At 38.5% G+C, this 14,702-nt stretch overlaps 1 long non-coding RNA gene across 1 annotated transcript; it reads left to right on the top strand.

The window, feature by feature from the left end:
- The first annotated feature begins 312 nt into the window (after window positions 1-312).
- On the top strand, window positions 313-14,230 carry LOC116738167. Its single transcript, XR_004343822.1, has 3 exons — window positions 313-363; window positions 9,535-9,658; window positions 13,806-14,230. It is a non-coding gene; the product is annotated as an uncharacterized LOC116738167 (long non-coding RNA).
- The last annotated feature ends 472 nt before the right edge of the window (window positions 14,231-14,702 follow it).

Here is a 14,702-nt window from a genome sequence, read left to right as displayed (position 1 = left end):
CCAGGATAATCTCCCCCATCTCAAGGAGCATATGTTTAATCACATCTGCAAAGCCCTTTTTATCATATAACGTAACTTATATACAGGTTCCAGGGATTAGGATATGGACATCTTTGGGAGCGGGAGGTGGGGGAGGGGGTTGGTTATTAATTTTCTCTCCACAATGATTACTACTCACATTTTACAGATGAGAAGAATGAGGATGCGGGCGCAAAGCTGGCTCAGTTGGTGGAGCATCTGACTCTTGATCTCGGGTCATGAGTTCAAGCCCCTGCTGGGTGTAGAAATTACTTTGAAACTTTTTTTTAAAAAGGAGAAGAATGAAGGTCAAAGAATTGGACAAGAGATTTGCAAGGACACATAGTAAGTAACAAAGAATGGACTCAAATAGCAAAAGTGTACTCCAAACCCAAGTCAGCGTTCCTCCAGTAGACTATCTTGTTTCTGAAAGGTAGCTCAGCATTTACCATCTTCCATTTTCTCTCCCTTCCTCACCGACATGGAAATCCACACTTCCATTAATTGTACTTAAAGCTGGCATTCTTGAGGAATTAATGCACTTTTCCAAAGCTTCATGGAGAAGCCAAAGTTTAGATGCATTCCTACTCATTTTGTTGTAATTCCTTCCAAGGTTTATACCACATTGAAAGTATTATTTGCCAGCAATTGGACACTTCCATCTACAACTGTAAAGAAAACGTTTCCTGATTGGTTGAATGCTAAAGAAAGTTTACATCATGGTACATGTAGGTTATCTCATAACAATTTTCTCAGAAGATGTACTTAGAAATTTGAAACCAAAATTGGGGCGCCTGGGTGGCGCAGTCGGTTAAGCGTCCGACTTCAGCCAGGTCACGATCTCGCGGTCCGTGAGTTCGAGCCCCGCATCAGGCTCTGGGCTGATAGCTCAGAGCCTGGAGCCTGTTTCCGATTCTGTGTCTCCCTCTCTCTCTGCCCCTCCCCCGTTCATGCTCTGTCTCTCTCTGTCCCAAAAATAAATAAACGTTGAAAAAAAAAAAATTAAAAAAAAAAAAGAAATTTGAAACCAAAATGTTTAATATTCATTTAAGACGGTATTGGTCACTTTGTATTTCCTAGAAAATACTATCTCTAGCCATTTTTTTTTTGTTTGTGGAATTTAAAAGCATGATTTAGATTTATTTTAGTGTGATTTCAGTCAACGAGTGTTTATTAAGCCCATTAAAAAATACAAAATGTAAGTCAGTAAGCAATTCACGGGAATATGTAATTAAATGACAAATTGTGGGGCTCACACTGTACTTTGAGAATAATCATACTCCTGAAATATAAGGAGACTCTTCTGATTAGAAGCAGAGATGCTCATTAAAGAAACATGGACAATAAGTTCAGGTCAGTTGTATGTAGAAATCATAAAGGGCTCTTAAAAGCCTGGCCACAATCACATGTATACAAGAGTAATAATAAAATGAATGTTTGGGGCACCTTGGGTGGCTCAATCGGTTGAGTGTCCAACTTTGGTTCAGGTCATGATCTCACGGTTTGTGGTTCGAACCCCACATCAGGCTCTGTGTTGACAGCTCAGAGCCTGGAGCTTCTTCCAATTCTGTGTTTCCCTCTCTCCCTGCCCCTCCCTTGCTCACACTCTGTCTCTCTGTCTCTCAAAAATAAATAAATGTTAAAAAAAAATTTTGTAAAATAATAATAAAATGTTTTTATCAAAAAAATCCTGAGAAGCAAAAGTCATCAGCTTAATGCGTTTTGAGATAAATTATACATACACATTTATAAATTACAAAATAAAATCAGTAAAATTCATTTTTTAAAAGGACAAGACAGAGGAGTAGATGCAGAAAAAGAGACTTCAAGATTTTGAGGTTTTGAGGAGAAAAGTGAGATTTAAGAAAAATTAGTCTGGGGGCGCCAGGGTGGCTCAGTTGGTTAAGCTGTGCCGACAGCTCAGAGCCTGGAGCCTGCTTCAGATTCTGTGTCTCCCTCTTTCTGTGCCCCTCCCTCGCACTCTGCCTCTATCCAAAATAAATAAACTTTTTTTTTTTTAATTTTAAAAGAAAAAAAGAAAAATTAGTCTGACAATAGTACCTAGTCTGAGCTATAAGGACAGGTAAATAGCCAGGTGCTTCCCATCTAAGTCTGTGATAATGTGATAATGAAGGCATGTAATCTTACAGTTGATGAACTCTGAGAGCAGACAAATGTTGGTTTAAATCCTGGCTCTGCCACTTACCAAATGTTTGCCTTTGGGCAAGACACTAGAGTACTCTAAGACTCCATTTTCTCATCTGTAAAATGGGGATGATAATCCACACCATGGAATTGTCATGAGAATTAAGTGATGTGGTATATAGGAATCACGTAGCATCTGGCACATAGGAAACACTCAGTAACTTTTAACTGGTGTGATCATCATGACGATTAAGAATGGTAGCAGTGTGACACGCCTGGGCGGCTCAGTTGGTTAAATGTCCGACGCTTGATTTCGTCTTGTCATGATCTCACGATTCATGAGTTCGAGCCCCCGCATTGGGCTCTGCACTCTCAGGGCAGAGCCTGCTTTAGATCCTGTGTCTTCCTCTCTCTCTGCACCTCCCTTGCTCGTGCTCTCTCTCTCTCTCTCAAAAATAAATCATAAAACATTAAAAAATAATAATAAAAAGAAAGGTAGCAGTGGAAATGGAAAGAAAAGGGACAAAGGTCATTTTGAGGGCAGTAAAAGACTCCGGACTTTCTAACTGATCATGGAAGCCGAATTATTTAGGAAGTTGGTATAGCCTAAAACCTGGCTTGATCTTGACCTTCATTCCAGATGCATCACTCTGAATCAGTTCTGTCCACATAGGGAAAAATATAGCCAGGACCAGACTCCAAAGACCAGATTTAACAGCATTATCCTATAGAAACTTCCTACAGTGAAAGAAATGGTCTTTATCTGAACTGGAAAGTCTGGCCGGTGCAACTGAGAAAGTGATTTTTTTCATTTTAATTTCATCTTACAACTTAATTCACAAATCTAATTGGAATTCAATTTAAGTAGCCACACGTGACTAGTGGCTACCTTCCTAGACACTAGCACGGCTGCTATCATATCCCAGACAGTCAGTGTTTGGGATGTAAAGGAATCCTGAAGTTCAGGTGCACTGGGTATTGCTGGCTGGTGACTATGAGTACAGAGGATATGTTCGAAGGATCTTTGCAAAAGTAGGAGTAAATCAGAACAAAAGCTGAGTTCATCACCATATTAGGGCCAGAAAGTTCAACTCCTCACTTTGCAATTCGAAGGTAACTATCAAAGACGCTCACATTACCCAATAGTCTACATAAATTGGAAGGAGGGATAGAGAAAAAGAGTCCTCCTTTTTTTTGAGAATTTTTTTTACTTCTTCAAATTTTTATTTAAATTCTAGTGAGTTAACATACAGTGCAATATTAGTTTCAGGAGTATAATTCAGTGATTCCTCACTTACATACAACACTTAGTGCTCATCACAAGTGCCCTACTTAATGCCCATCGCCCATGTAGCCCATCTCCCACTCACCTCCCTCCATCAACCCTCAGTTTGTTCTCTGTCTTTAAAAATCCCTCATGGTTTGTTTCCCCTCTCTCTTTTTCCCCCCTCACATATGTTCATTTGTTTTGTTTCTTAAATTCCACATATGAGTGAAATCATATGGTATTTGTCTTTCTCTGACTTATTTTGCTTAGCGTAATACACTCTAGCTCCATCCGTGTTGTTGCAAATGGCAAGACTTCATTCTTTTTGATGACTTCGTGATATTTCATTGTAGATATGTTCCACATCTTCTTTGTCCATTCATCAGTCGATGGACGTTTGGGCTGGCTCCACTGCTATAAACATTGGGTTGCATGTACCCCCTTCAAATCTGTATTTTTGTATCCTTTGTGTAAATACCTAGTAGTGCAATTGCTGGGTCATAGGATAGTTCTATTTTTAACTTTTTGAGGAACCTCCACACTGTTCTTCAGAGTGGCTGTACCAGATTGCATTCCCACCAACAGTGCAAGAGTTTCCCTTTTTCTGCATCCTCACCAACACCTGTTGTTTCTTGTGTTGTTAATTTTAGCCGTCCTGACAGATGTGAGGTGGTATCTCACTGTAGCTTTGATTTGCGTTTCCCTGATGTTGAGTGATGTTGAGCATCTTTTCATGTGTCTGTTAGCCATCTGGATGTCTCCTTTGGAAAAGCGAAAAGACCACCTTCCAATCAGAAGTTTAGGTCCACCTGCTCTTAGTCTGTGTGTAAATAGAGATTATGGTGAAGGAGGAAAAGGGAAGTAGTTTGATTTCACTTCCTCTTTTTGCCTTCCCTACATATCCCTCTACTTCACTTCCAAATTTAACCCCTTGGCTAATTACTTCCCTCTCCTATCTTCTTCCACAGTAGCGATAGCACAGAAAGGAACAGAGGCATTCTGGGAAGTTTCTTTGTCTTTCATAAGTAAGGTAGAGGAACCAGAAATGGACAAATAGAGAAACTGAACTGAGATTGGCAGTTGTAACAAAAGCTTCAGCTGATCCCTGGGGCAGGGGCGGGGCACTGGAGTTAGAATGTCCCTGAAGAGTTGTCCTGAATTGAGGCAGAGAGGCTGGTCTTTTGAATTCCCCCGGGCCCCAACATCAGTCAGTCACTGAATGCAAGCTGTCCCTAGGGAGGAGTCACAGACTTAGGCAAGGCAGCTCCCTTTGGCAGGGGACGATGCCCGAGAAAGAAGGAATTCCTGGAGAAGACACTGGCTGTTTGTCTCAGCAACCAATATTCCCACCATAGAGAGACAGATTGAGACCCTAAGAGTGGGGTGGTGGGGTCCATCCAGGCTGTGTGCCACAGTAGTCACCGAGGCTCTTTCCCTGGCTTTGCCACCAGCAAGTGAGCATGAATAATCCACTCAGCTTTCTTAAGCTCTCATTTCCTTATCTGGATACAAGGGAAATGGAAGAGCTGAGTTCTAACTGATATATTTGGCACTCTGGCTTTTTATTTTAAGAATTATTATTCTAATTTTCTATTTACAAATTTGCAGTTTTTTAAATAAAATTTTCAAGGAAGAACACAAAGGGGAGATTTATATGGAACTTTTTTTCTGATTTTCATAAAAACAGATGGTTCCTATCAATACCCCGCTTCATTTAAAAAAAAACCTCTAAGTTAAGGGACACCTGGGTGGCTCAGTCGGTTAAACATCCCACTCTTGGTTTCAGTTCAGGTCATGATCTCATGGTTCATGGGCTCAAGCCCTGAGTGGGGCTCCATGCTGACAGTGCAGAGCCTGCTTGGGATTCTCTCTCTCCCTCTCTCTCTGCCCCTCCCCCACCTCAAAATCAATAAATAAACATTAAAAAAAAAAACCCTCAAAGTCAGTACTTAATTTCCATAAACGGAGGATTTCTGACTTTTGTTCATCACGCTACATCTTCACAAGGTATCTAAGTTTTTCTGTGCCACCTAGCTTTGTCACTAGACTATGGAATCTATTGCTTTATGTTGTGATCATGAGTTCATCTATTCACTTTTAAACACAAGTACCTGCATGCATTGCATTTACGCACTCACACACACATACACAAAGACCAACTTTCACTGATGAATCTAAAAAGGATTTAAGAATACAGTCTTATCAACGTCAGTATGATTGAGTGGGACTGCCTTTAAGCCATCCCTTGGGAAAAAGTTTACATCCCATTCTTAAAGGTCTCCAAGAAGCTCTTTAAGATTGTGATATATCCTTTATTCAGTGATCAGCAATCCTCACAGTGAGGAAGTTCTTTTTTGTATCTAACCCAAATCTCTTCCACTGCAATTTCAAACCACTTCCTTTTCCATTCTTACTGAATTAGGAAAGGAGGTGGAATCATTGTCACCTGCTTCTTATAATTTTCGTATGTTTAACTTTTTAGAATTTATTTATACCTAAACATTCTTCCCATATGACATTTTATCCCACTTAACGTCTGTTTTTTAACTCATGAGAAATATCATTCAATCTTTTTAGTATATTTTCTAGCTTCCTTATATATTCCCTAAACTATGGAGACCAAATTTAAAACACCGTGAGTGATGAAGTCTTTGTTATTTGGGGGGTTTGGCATTGTTACAATCTAACATGGGTTAGCTTTCACATTGCCTTACACTATCCCTACATTAAAAATGTATGTCAGATTGTTTAACCTCAAGGAAGAAGCAATTTTCCCACAAGACCTATTTATAAAGTAGGATAGTATCTTCCCTTATATGGGAAGCTAATGTAAACTATTAATGACATGTATCAGGTGCAAAATGTTCTCAGTGCTAACTCTTTCCAAATAACCTTTAAAATAACAAGACTCGTTTTGTCTATTAGAGTTTGGTTTTGAAAGACAAACATTTTAACTATTATTAGTTCAACAATCAATAGTCGGGAAGTAACTGTTTTCTCTAAATGTAAATGCAGTCTTCCGGGCTCCTGGGTGGCTCAGGCTTTTGAGCGTCCAACTCTTTACTCTTGATTTCAGCTCAGGTCATGATCCCAGGGCCATGGAATCCAGCCCCGTGCTCAACATGGAGCCTACTTAAAATTCTCTCTCCTTCTGCCCTTCTCCCCAGCTGGTGTGTGCCTTCTCTCTCTCTAAAAAAAAAAAAAAAAAAAAAAAAAATTTAATGAAGTCTTCATGACCTCATTGGCTACTGTGGATTTCTCAACATTGTTCCTTGCATGTGACAGTGTGTTACATGTAACATCTTTCCTGATGTTTACAGAATTCGAAGGAAAAATGAATGGAGTATATATAAATATAGTAAATATAAAATTAAGATAATTATTAAATTAACATCAAAATATAGTAAATATAAAATTAAAAAAGAATTACCCACACAAAGATGAAACAAATCTCAAATTTTGTATTTTGAAGAACATATGGAGAAAGTATAAAAAATTATCATTAACTTTCTACCTGATATGTCAAAGGTAAAGACATCGTAAAACACTTGCAGTGGTTTCCATATTTTATATAAAGTATAAATGGTATAGTTACACAGAAAATAAGTATATCATATATGCTTGGGTTTTAGGACAGAGCCTCCTTTTATACACCTCTGCTTGGTAACTTTATCATCTCCTTCTGAAAGCTGGCTACCAGCAAATGCATGTCAATATCAGGGTCTTGTGACATTATAATTAGGGTAACCTCTGGTCAGTAGGTTGACAATCACCTTTACCTCTTGGATTCATATCGCCTGACCCTCTCCCAGTTCTGACTGATGAGCACTGGGCTGACCCAGCTGATGCTGCTGTTGTAAGTACCGCACATGTGCCTACACTATATACTGACTGAGAAGGGCAGCTGAGTGGTTGTGTAAAATCCCTTTGCACAAAAACGTAGCTCCCATTTCCAACCAGCTGTACATTCAAACATGTGAAGAAGGCTTAATAGTTTGGTAGTAGGTGTTTATATGCATTAATTTATTTAATTCTATTATAAACTTTTGATGTAAGAATTATTGTCACTCCCCTACAGCTTAGAAAATTAATTTTGGAGAGCCACATATCCAGTAAGGGGCAGACACAGAATTAAAATTTCTGACTCCAGTACACGGGTGTCTCCAATAATTCTCTGAATATGTCCCCACCCCCATGTTTAGGCAGGATAGTTTGGTGGTTCACAGTAAGGACTGTGGAGTTAAACTGTCTGATTTCAAAACCACTTCTCAGTTTATGACCTACTTGACATCTCTAAGCTTCGGTTCATTTATAAAATAAATATAATGATAGTATATAACTCAGAGAGTTGGTGTAAGTATTAAATGCACTGATATGTGTAAAGTGTTTAGAATAATGCTTGCCATGTAGTAAATGCCATTAAGTTAGCTATTATTATTTTCTTTTTATCATGCAGTAAAGAAATTCTACTGAAAAGCAAATGAAATACAGAGAGGAAGAGTGGTAGTAATACACTAATTCAGTAGCCCATCGTAGAGTCTCAAAAACTGGTAACTAATCATTCAGTGGGCCCACCGGGAAATGGAGACAATGAGCAAGTCTGACTGTTGGGCAAGGGAGATGGAGAAGTGCTTCAGGAGAGCATCACTGGGGAACAAAGGGCTCTAAGAATCTAGGGAGGGTTGAATCAACAGGAACAAAGCACACAGATTCTGCTTTAAAATTGTGCTGAAAGTCAGCTCTGATTGTATTTTATATTATGTTGTTCTTGACAGCTTTATAGCATCATTTGGGTCCACCATATTTTAGATATAACAGTTGTTTCATGTTGATTCACTATTCTCCCAGAATGTCTATTTAGTTAGAAAAAAAAAAAAAAGCTCTTTAACTCAGGCACACTAATGGAATTTTGAAACATCACTGTTCATTTGTATTTAACATTAAATAGGTGAGGAGAAATAATTATAAAACTACTTGGAGTTATAAATGGGACCTCTATTAAATCTAGGCCTTAAATATTCACTAGTTCTTAATTTGGGTCAAGATCTGGTGTCTAATAAAGTCCACAGTATGTTCGACAGCATTCCAAATATCCTTTATTCTTCCTGATTCGACTTTCAACTTCTGTATTTAACGTTCTACTTCTTTGTCAGTTAGTGCCTCAGAGGACAGTATTCTGCCTAAGTAACAGATTTCATGGCAGCTTTCAACTCTGTATTGTGCCTAGTACTAAGATCTTAAAACACTCTAATCATCTTGTCACATTTTTAAAATTAAAGTGTTGATGGCATGATCAAAGGCTGAGATTCCATTGAGAACTCTACCCAGGATTTAATCTGCCTCTGACTCTCTGCACATACTAGTGGCAAACATAACAAATTTTGTTAGTTTGCCATTAATCTTTATGCAAAGAATTATATTATGCACAGGAAAGGGTCACGAAAGTCACTAAATCATCGGAGTAAAGAGAAATCCATTTATCCCTTCACTCCTCCACTTGCTGCACAGAGGGATTCAGATTGCCCACTACCAGCCCAAACGACCAACCACGATATTAGAACAGTAGGAAACGAAACGCCTACTTCACAACACAAGACGAGTGAGAGTATACCATATTGTTATAAATGCTTCAGTGAATTTTTAATGGTGTCTAATATTCACTCCTTTGGATCCTTCCAATAAAATAAATCCTATACTGAGGATAGTATACTATAATTGCATGTGTGTTTGTTAGTGTATCAAAGATACAATATTAATTTAATCCAATTTTTTGTTTATAGTAAGCCTCACTCAGTGGTTGCCACTGTGCTGGTACTTTGGTCAATACAAATAAATAAAAACTAAGATATTTCAGGTGTGTATAGTTATCACCGTTTACGAAGCATTTTCAGTGAAAAAGTTTCGTTTGTCCTACATAGTAATCCTGTGTGCTAGTTTGAACACTGTCGATATTATTTGCCTTGTTTTAGAGATTAAAAATCAAAGCCAAAAACCAAGTAAAGAACAATTAAAATAATATGCCTAGGCTCACAGTTAGTAAGTTGCAGAGCTTTGGTCTCTTGACTCAAAAAAATAACATGCTTTCTGCTCTTAACTGGCCTTAGGTTCATGGCTGTGGCAAAAATATTCACAGAAATGCTGCCTTAAAACCTCTTGAAACAAGACAGACAGTAAATACAACACAGTTGCCCAAATGAAGAGAAAAGACAACAGACATTCATCAAGTTGGTAAGTAAGAAAAATCTTGTGGCTTCTTTTGGTGGGAAAGGAAAACTTTCCTTAGACTTGGAATTTCATGGCTTCTAATTCTTCATGTGTTCCTAAAATGTGTAGAGGTAGACAAGGAAAAGCCTGGATTCCATGTGTGGCCAGCACAGATGAAATCACAGCATTATGCATCCCCTCGTGGGTAGGAGATACTGACCAGACTGGCATGCCATGGGGGAGGGAGGTGTGTATTAGAGAGTAACAGGTAGTAGTGGAAGATGAAGCAGAACAGATTAAAAGGTTTTAGAGAGCTTTATGTCAGGCAAGACATTTGATCCAGATCCAGCAAATCACACAAAGTTGGAGTAAAGGAAAAGATAATCCAGCAGCACGATGTCAGATGAATTAGAAGACTCATCAAAATAAGGTAGGCTAAATGGTAAAACTTTACATTAGAGATAACACTGAGTCATTGATAAAGAAACCAAAGACAATTCAGTACATAGTGATCAGTATGTGCTAAATGTAAAAAAAAAAAAAAAGGACAAAGGTTGAACCCAGTGATGACAGTTATCTGTAGGATGATGGTGCCGTTGACTAAATAGGAAAGCTAATTTGTAAAGCTATGTTTCAGTGTATTTGGGAGTAAAGGTGAATGCATTGATAACGTCTGTAAAATGGCTTCCCTTTTACTGAAAACAAGCTATATCCTGTTTTCAAGATAGTTTCTTTAAATTGAAGAGGGAGGAAGGATTGACCATGATTAGTTTGAATCTTTTATAAAACATCATACTATACTATATAGTATAACATACTGCTATATCCTTAAGAGACAACTCTGAGGCACATTTTGAAAGTTTTAACATTTACAAATGACAATGGTTTTAAGAACATAGGGACAAGACCAGGGTGCCTGGGTGGCTCAGTTGGTTAGGCATCCAACTCTTGGTTTCGGCTCAGGTCATGATCTCTAGGTTCATGAGACAGAACCCTGCCCCCGCCTCCATGCTTGTGGCACTGAGACTGCTTGAGATTCTCTCTCTCCCTCTCTCTCTGCCCCTCCCCTGCTTGGGTATGCATGCCTGCGCATGCACTCTTTCTCTTTCTCTCTCTCTCTCGTTAATAAACTTTAAACTTCTTTTTTATTAATTAATTTATTTTTTTAATATGAAATTTATTGTTAAATTGGTTTCCATACAATACCCAGTGCTCATCCCAACAGGTGCCCTCCTCAATGCCCATCACCCACTTTCCCCTCCCTCCCACCCCCCATCAACCCTCAGTTTATTCTCAGTTTTTAAGACTCTCTTATGGTTTGCCTCCCTCCCTCTGTAAAAGAAAGGTACATTCAGTGACATCGCATTGTTTTTAATCTATTATGTGTTGACACAGAATCTAAAAATTATCTCATATTCTGTGATAACATTAGGAGTACTTCCTGCGGTTAAAAAAAAAGATTAGGGGCGCCTGGGTGGCGCAGTCGGTTAAGCGTCCGACTTCAGCCAGGTCACGATCTCGCGGTCCGTGAGTTCGAGCCCCGCGTCGGGCTCTGGGCTGATGGCTCAGAGCCTGGAGCCTGTTTCCGATTCTGTGTCTCCCTCTCTCTCTGCCCCTCCCCCGTTCATGCTCTGTCTCTCTCTGTCCCAAAAATAAATAAACGTTGAAAAAAAAAAAAAAGATTAAAACTTTTTTTCTTTTCCTTCCCCTCCCCCATGGTCTTCTGTTAAGTTTCTCAGGATCCACATAAGAGTGAAAACATATGGTATCTGTCTTTCTCTGTATGACTTATTTCACTTAGCATAACACTCTCCAGTTCCATCCACGTTGCTACAAAAGGCCATATTTTATTCCTTCTCATTGCCACGTAGTATTCCATTGTGTGTATAAACCACAATTTCTTTATGCATTCATCAGTTGATGGACATTTAGGCTCTTTCCATAGTGTTGGCTATTGTTGAAAGTACTGCTATAAACATTGGGGTACGAGTACCCCTATGCATCAGTACTTCTGTATCCCTTGGGTAAATTCCTAGCAGCGCTATTGCTGGGTCATAGGGTAGATCTCTTTTAATTTTTTCAGGAACCACCACACTGTCTTCCAGAGTGGCTGCACCAGTTTGCATTCCCACCAACAGTGCAAGAGGGTTCCCGTTTCTCCACATCCTCTCCAGCATCTATAGTCTCCTGATTTGTTCATTTTAGCCACTCTGACTGGCGTGAGATGATATCTCAGTGTGGTTTTGATTTGTATTTCCCTGATGAGGAGTAAACTTTAAACTTCTAAAAAAAAAAAAAAAAAATGAGAGAAAAAAAAAAAAAAAACAGAAAGAAGACCAAGTACCCAGGTGCTTTGGATGGAACTATATTTCTAAGGGCTTCTCCTTGCAGAAAAAACTCATAGATATTAGGGACCTAATATGCACAGGCATTATGTTTGTGGGGCATCTGCACTTTTCTTCCTTTCCATAGCTCTAGGGAGCTCTTATAATCACCATCAATAAGGATGTTAATGGTGTGGAAAAGGAACATCAAAGAGGCTGAGTAAGGTCACTGTGTGGATGGCAGAGTGTGGATTCAAACCTCAGTCTTCTGCGGGGTTTTTTGTTTTGTTTTGTTTTCTTTTCTTTTTTGTATTTGGAAGAGTATAGTTCTTCCATAAACACATTATGAAAACAGGGAAAGGACCCTGCCATAAAGTGTCCTTATAAAAGAGAAAAGGAGGAAAAGGTATAAGACAGAAAAGGACATCACTGTGTTTAAAGACCAAAAGCATATGTAGAAAATAGGATTAATTTTAAGGTAAAATGATATAAGCTGGATAAATATATGCTAAAAGGATGTAAAAGAAAGGTACATTCAGTGACATCGCATTGTTTTTAATCTATTATGTGTTGACACAGAATCTAAAAATTATCTCATATTCTGTGATAACATTAGGAGTACTTCCTGAGGTTAAAAAATAGATCAAAATAAGTGATAAAACGTTTTAATCTGAAATTTTAATATTTTCCCTATTATTTACAAATTGGGTATGATTTTTTCCATCTATGAGTGTCAGACACTGTATTTTGCCTCTCTACCTCAGTAGACTTGTTGTTCTCCAACATTTACCTCAATACAGGGCCATTATCCACTCACAGCTTAGTCATGAAGTTCAAGAACAGAAACTCAGGCAACTGTCCATATAAATGAACACATTTGACCCGTATAGCACTATAGAAAACAAAATGTTTCTTTCTAATGGATGAATCACAACATAATAGGAACCTTCCCACAAAAGAGCTTGACTCTTTTCTAACTTGCAGTTTCAAAATGATTTCATAAGCACAAAAGATTTTAGTTTGTATTGGATTTAGGAGAAGAAATACCTCATAGTGAAATCTTTTGCTAGAATTTGACTCTATTTCAGTGGCCCTCAACCTTGGCCATGCATCAGAGTCACCTGTGAAGCCTTATAAAAATGCTTGCTGAATCAGAAACTCCAAAGGTATAACCTGGGCTTCTTTGCCTCAAAAAAAAAAAAAAAAAAAAAAAAAAGCTCCACCATTGATTCTAACGCACAGCAAGATTGAGAATTCTGATATAAGTGATACGTAAATAGTTCTTTGGTGAGCTTTCTCTGAAAGGAATTTGTTAGGATATTGCCATATAAACTTAAAAAAAGGAAATGCGCCCCCCCCCCCCCAGAAGGAGAATTTGACCACTAGGAAGAGTTACCTTGGTTTCAGGACTCCACGAAACAGCTGTTGCTCTACAATCTGCAAACCTCCAGGCTATCTTACTTCCAGCAGCTGCAGTAAATTCCAAGCATATTTCCAATGAACACCAACCCAACCTTTGAATCTAAATCCCTCCAAGTCTCTCCTAAAGTTTAACTGTAAATGTTCACTTTGGTTCAACTTTCCATTTGCCTTCTATTAGTCAGCCGTCATGGTTTAAACATTTATAGATAGAAAAGCTCAGATACGATCCATATTTTATTGTAATCAGATGTTAACTGGGTTGCTGATGCTATCAAGTATTTGACAACCATGGACACGTGAATCTTGGCTTTTTTTTTTTTTTTTAAAGTGTCAATGGAACATGTTCAGTATTTATTGGGACTGCACTGTTGCTGTTGTGGCATGTACCGGGCAGACAGTAACGCCCTTTGCTCATATTCTAATAGGAAAGCATTCATTTGACAAATGTTTATCGAGTGGGAACAAAGGACGTAATCTCTGCCTTCTGGGACACCAAAAGTCTACAAGAAGAAGCAGACGTAAACAAAAACTTTCCCTTCAATTTGTTAAGTATCATGATAGAAGTAGTTACAAAGGGCCATGTGATCACAAAGGAAAAGCAATCTGTATGGGGAAAGCTGGTACAGGTCTGCAGGAGAAAGTCACATCTTAACTGGAAGAATGTATGGAATTTTCCAAGAAGGAGAAGAGGAGAAAGAGTATTCCAAACAGAAATAGCACGTGCAAGCCTCAGAAACAACAAAATCATGGCACGTTCAGGGAAGAAAGAGAACTGCAGGGAATATTTAGCACAAGCCTCACTGACTGGTTCTCTGTCACCATCCTTATCATCACTTTTGATAACTTCACCAGACTGGTAAGTAGCTATCTGTCCAACCACCTAGCCTCTAGGTGGTTCACTTCCAATCACCATACAAAAAGGCAGAGTGAGAAAGCACTGCTGATCTTGGGACTTAGGCTCCATAACTGTGTAAGCCAGTTTCTTATAATAAATGTATATGCACATGTATACACATGTGTGTATATCCTATTGATTCTATTTCTCTACAAGAGCCAGAGTAATACAGTAAGTGATCAACAAATAAAATGGGTGACTTAAAAATACTTTGTCTAGCTAAAATACGGCAGGGGAATTAGAATATGAAACTAAAGAGAGATCAGTACTAATAACAAGAGTTAAATATACTACACCTTAATTATATGCAACATGGTCTGTCAGACACTGTAAATGGACCATCTCATTTAATCCTCATAACCCTGTGAGATGAGTACTTTTATTATCTTCATTCTACAGAGAAAGCCACTGAAGCCCAAAAACATTA

The sequence above is a fragment of the Lynx canadensis genome, chromosome B4, assembly GCF_007474595.2.
Source record: "Lynx canadensis isolate LIC74 chromosome B4, mLynCan4.pri.v2, whole genome shotgun sequence".
Taxonomy (NCBI): domain Eukaryota; kingdom Metazoa; phylum Chordata; class Mammalia; order Carnivora; family Felidae; genus Lynx; species Lynx canadensis.
This window is presented reverse-complemented; position numbering and strand designations above follow the sequence as displayed.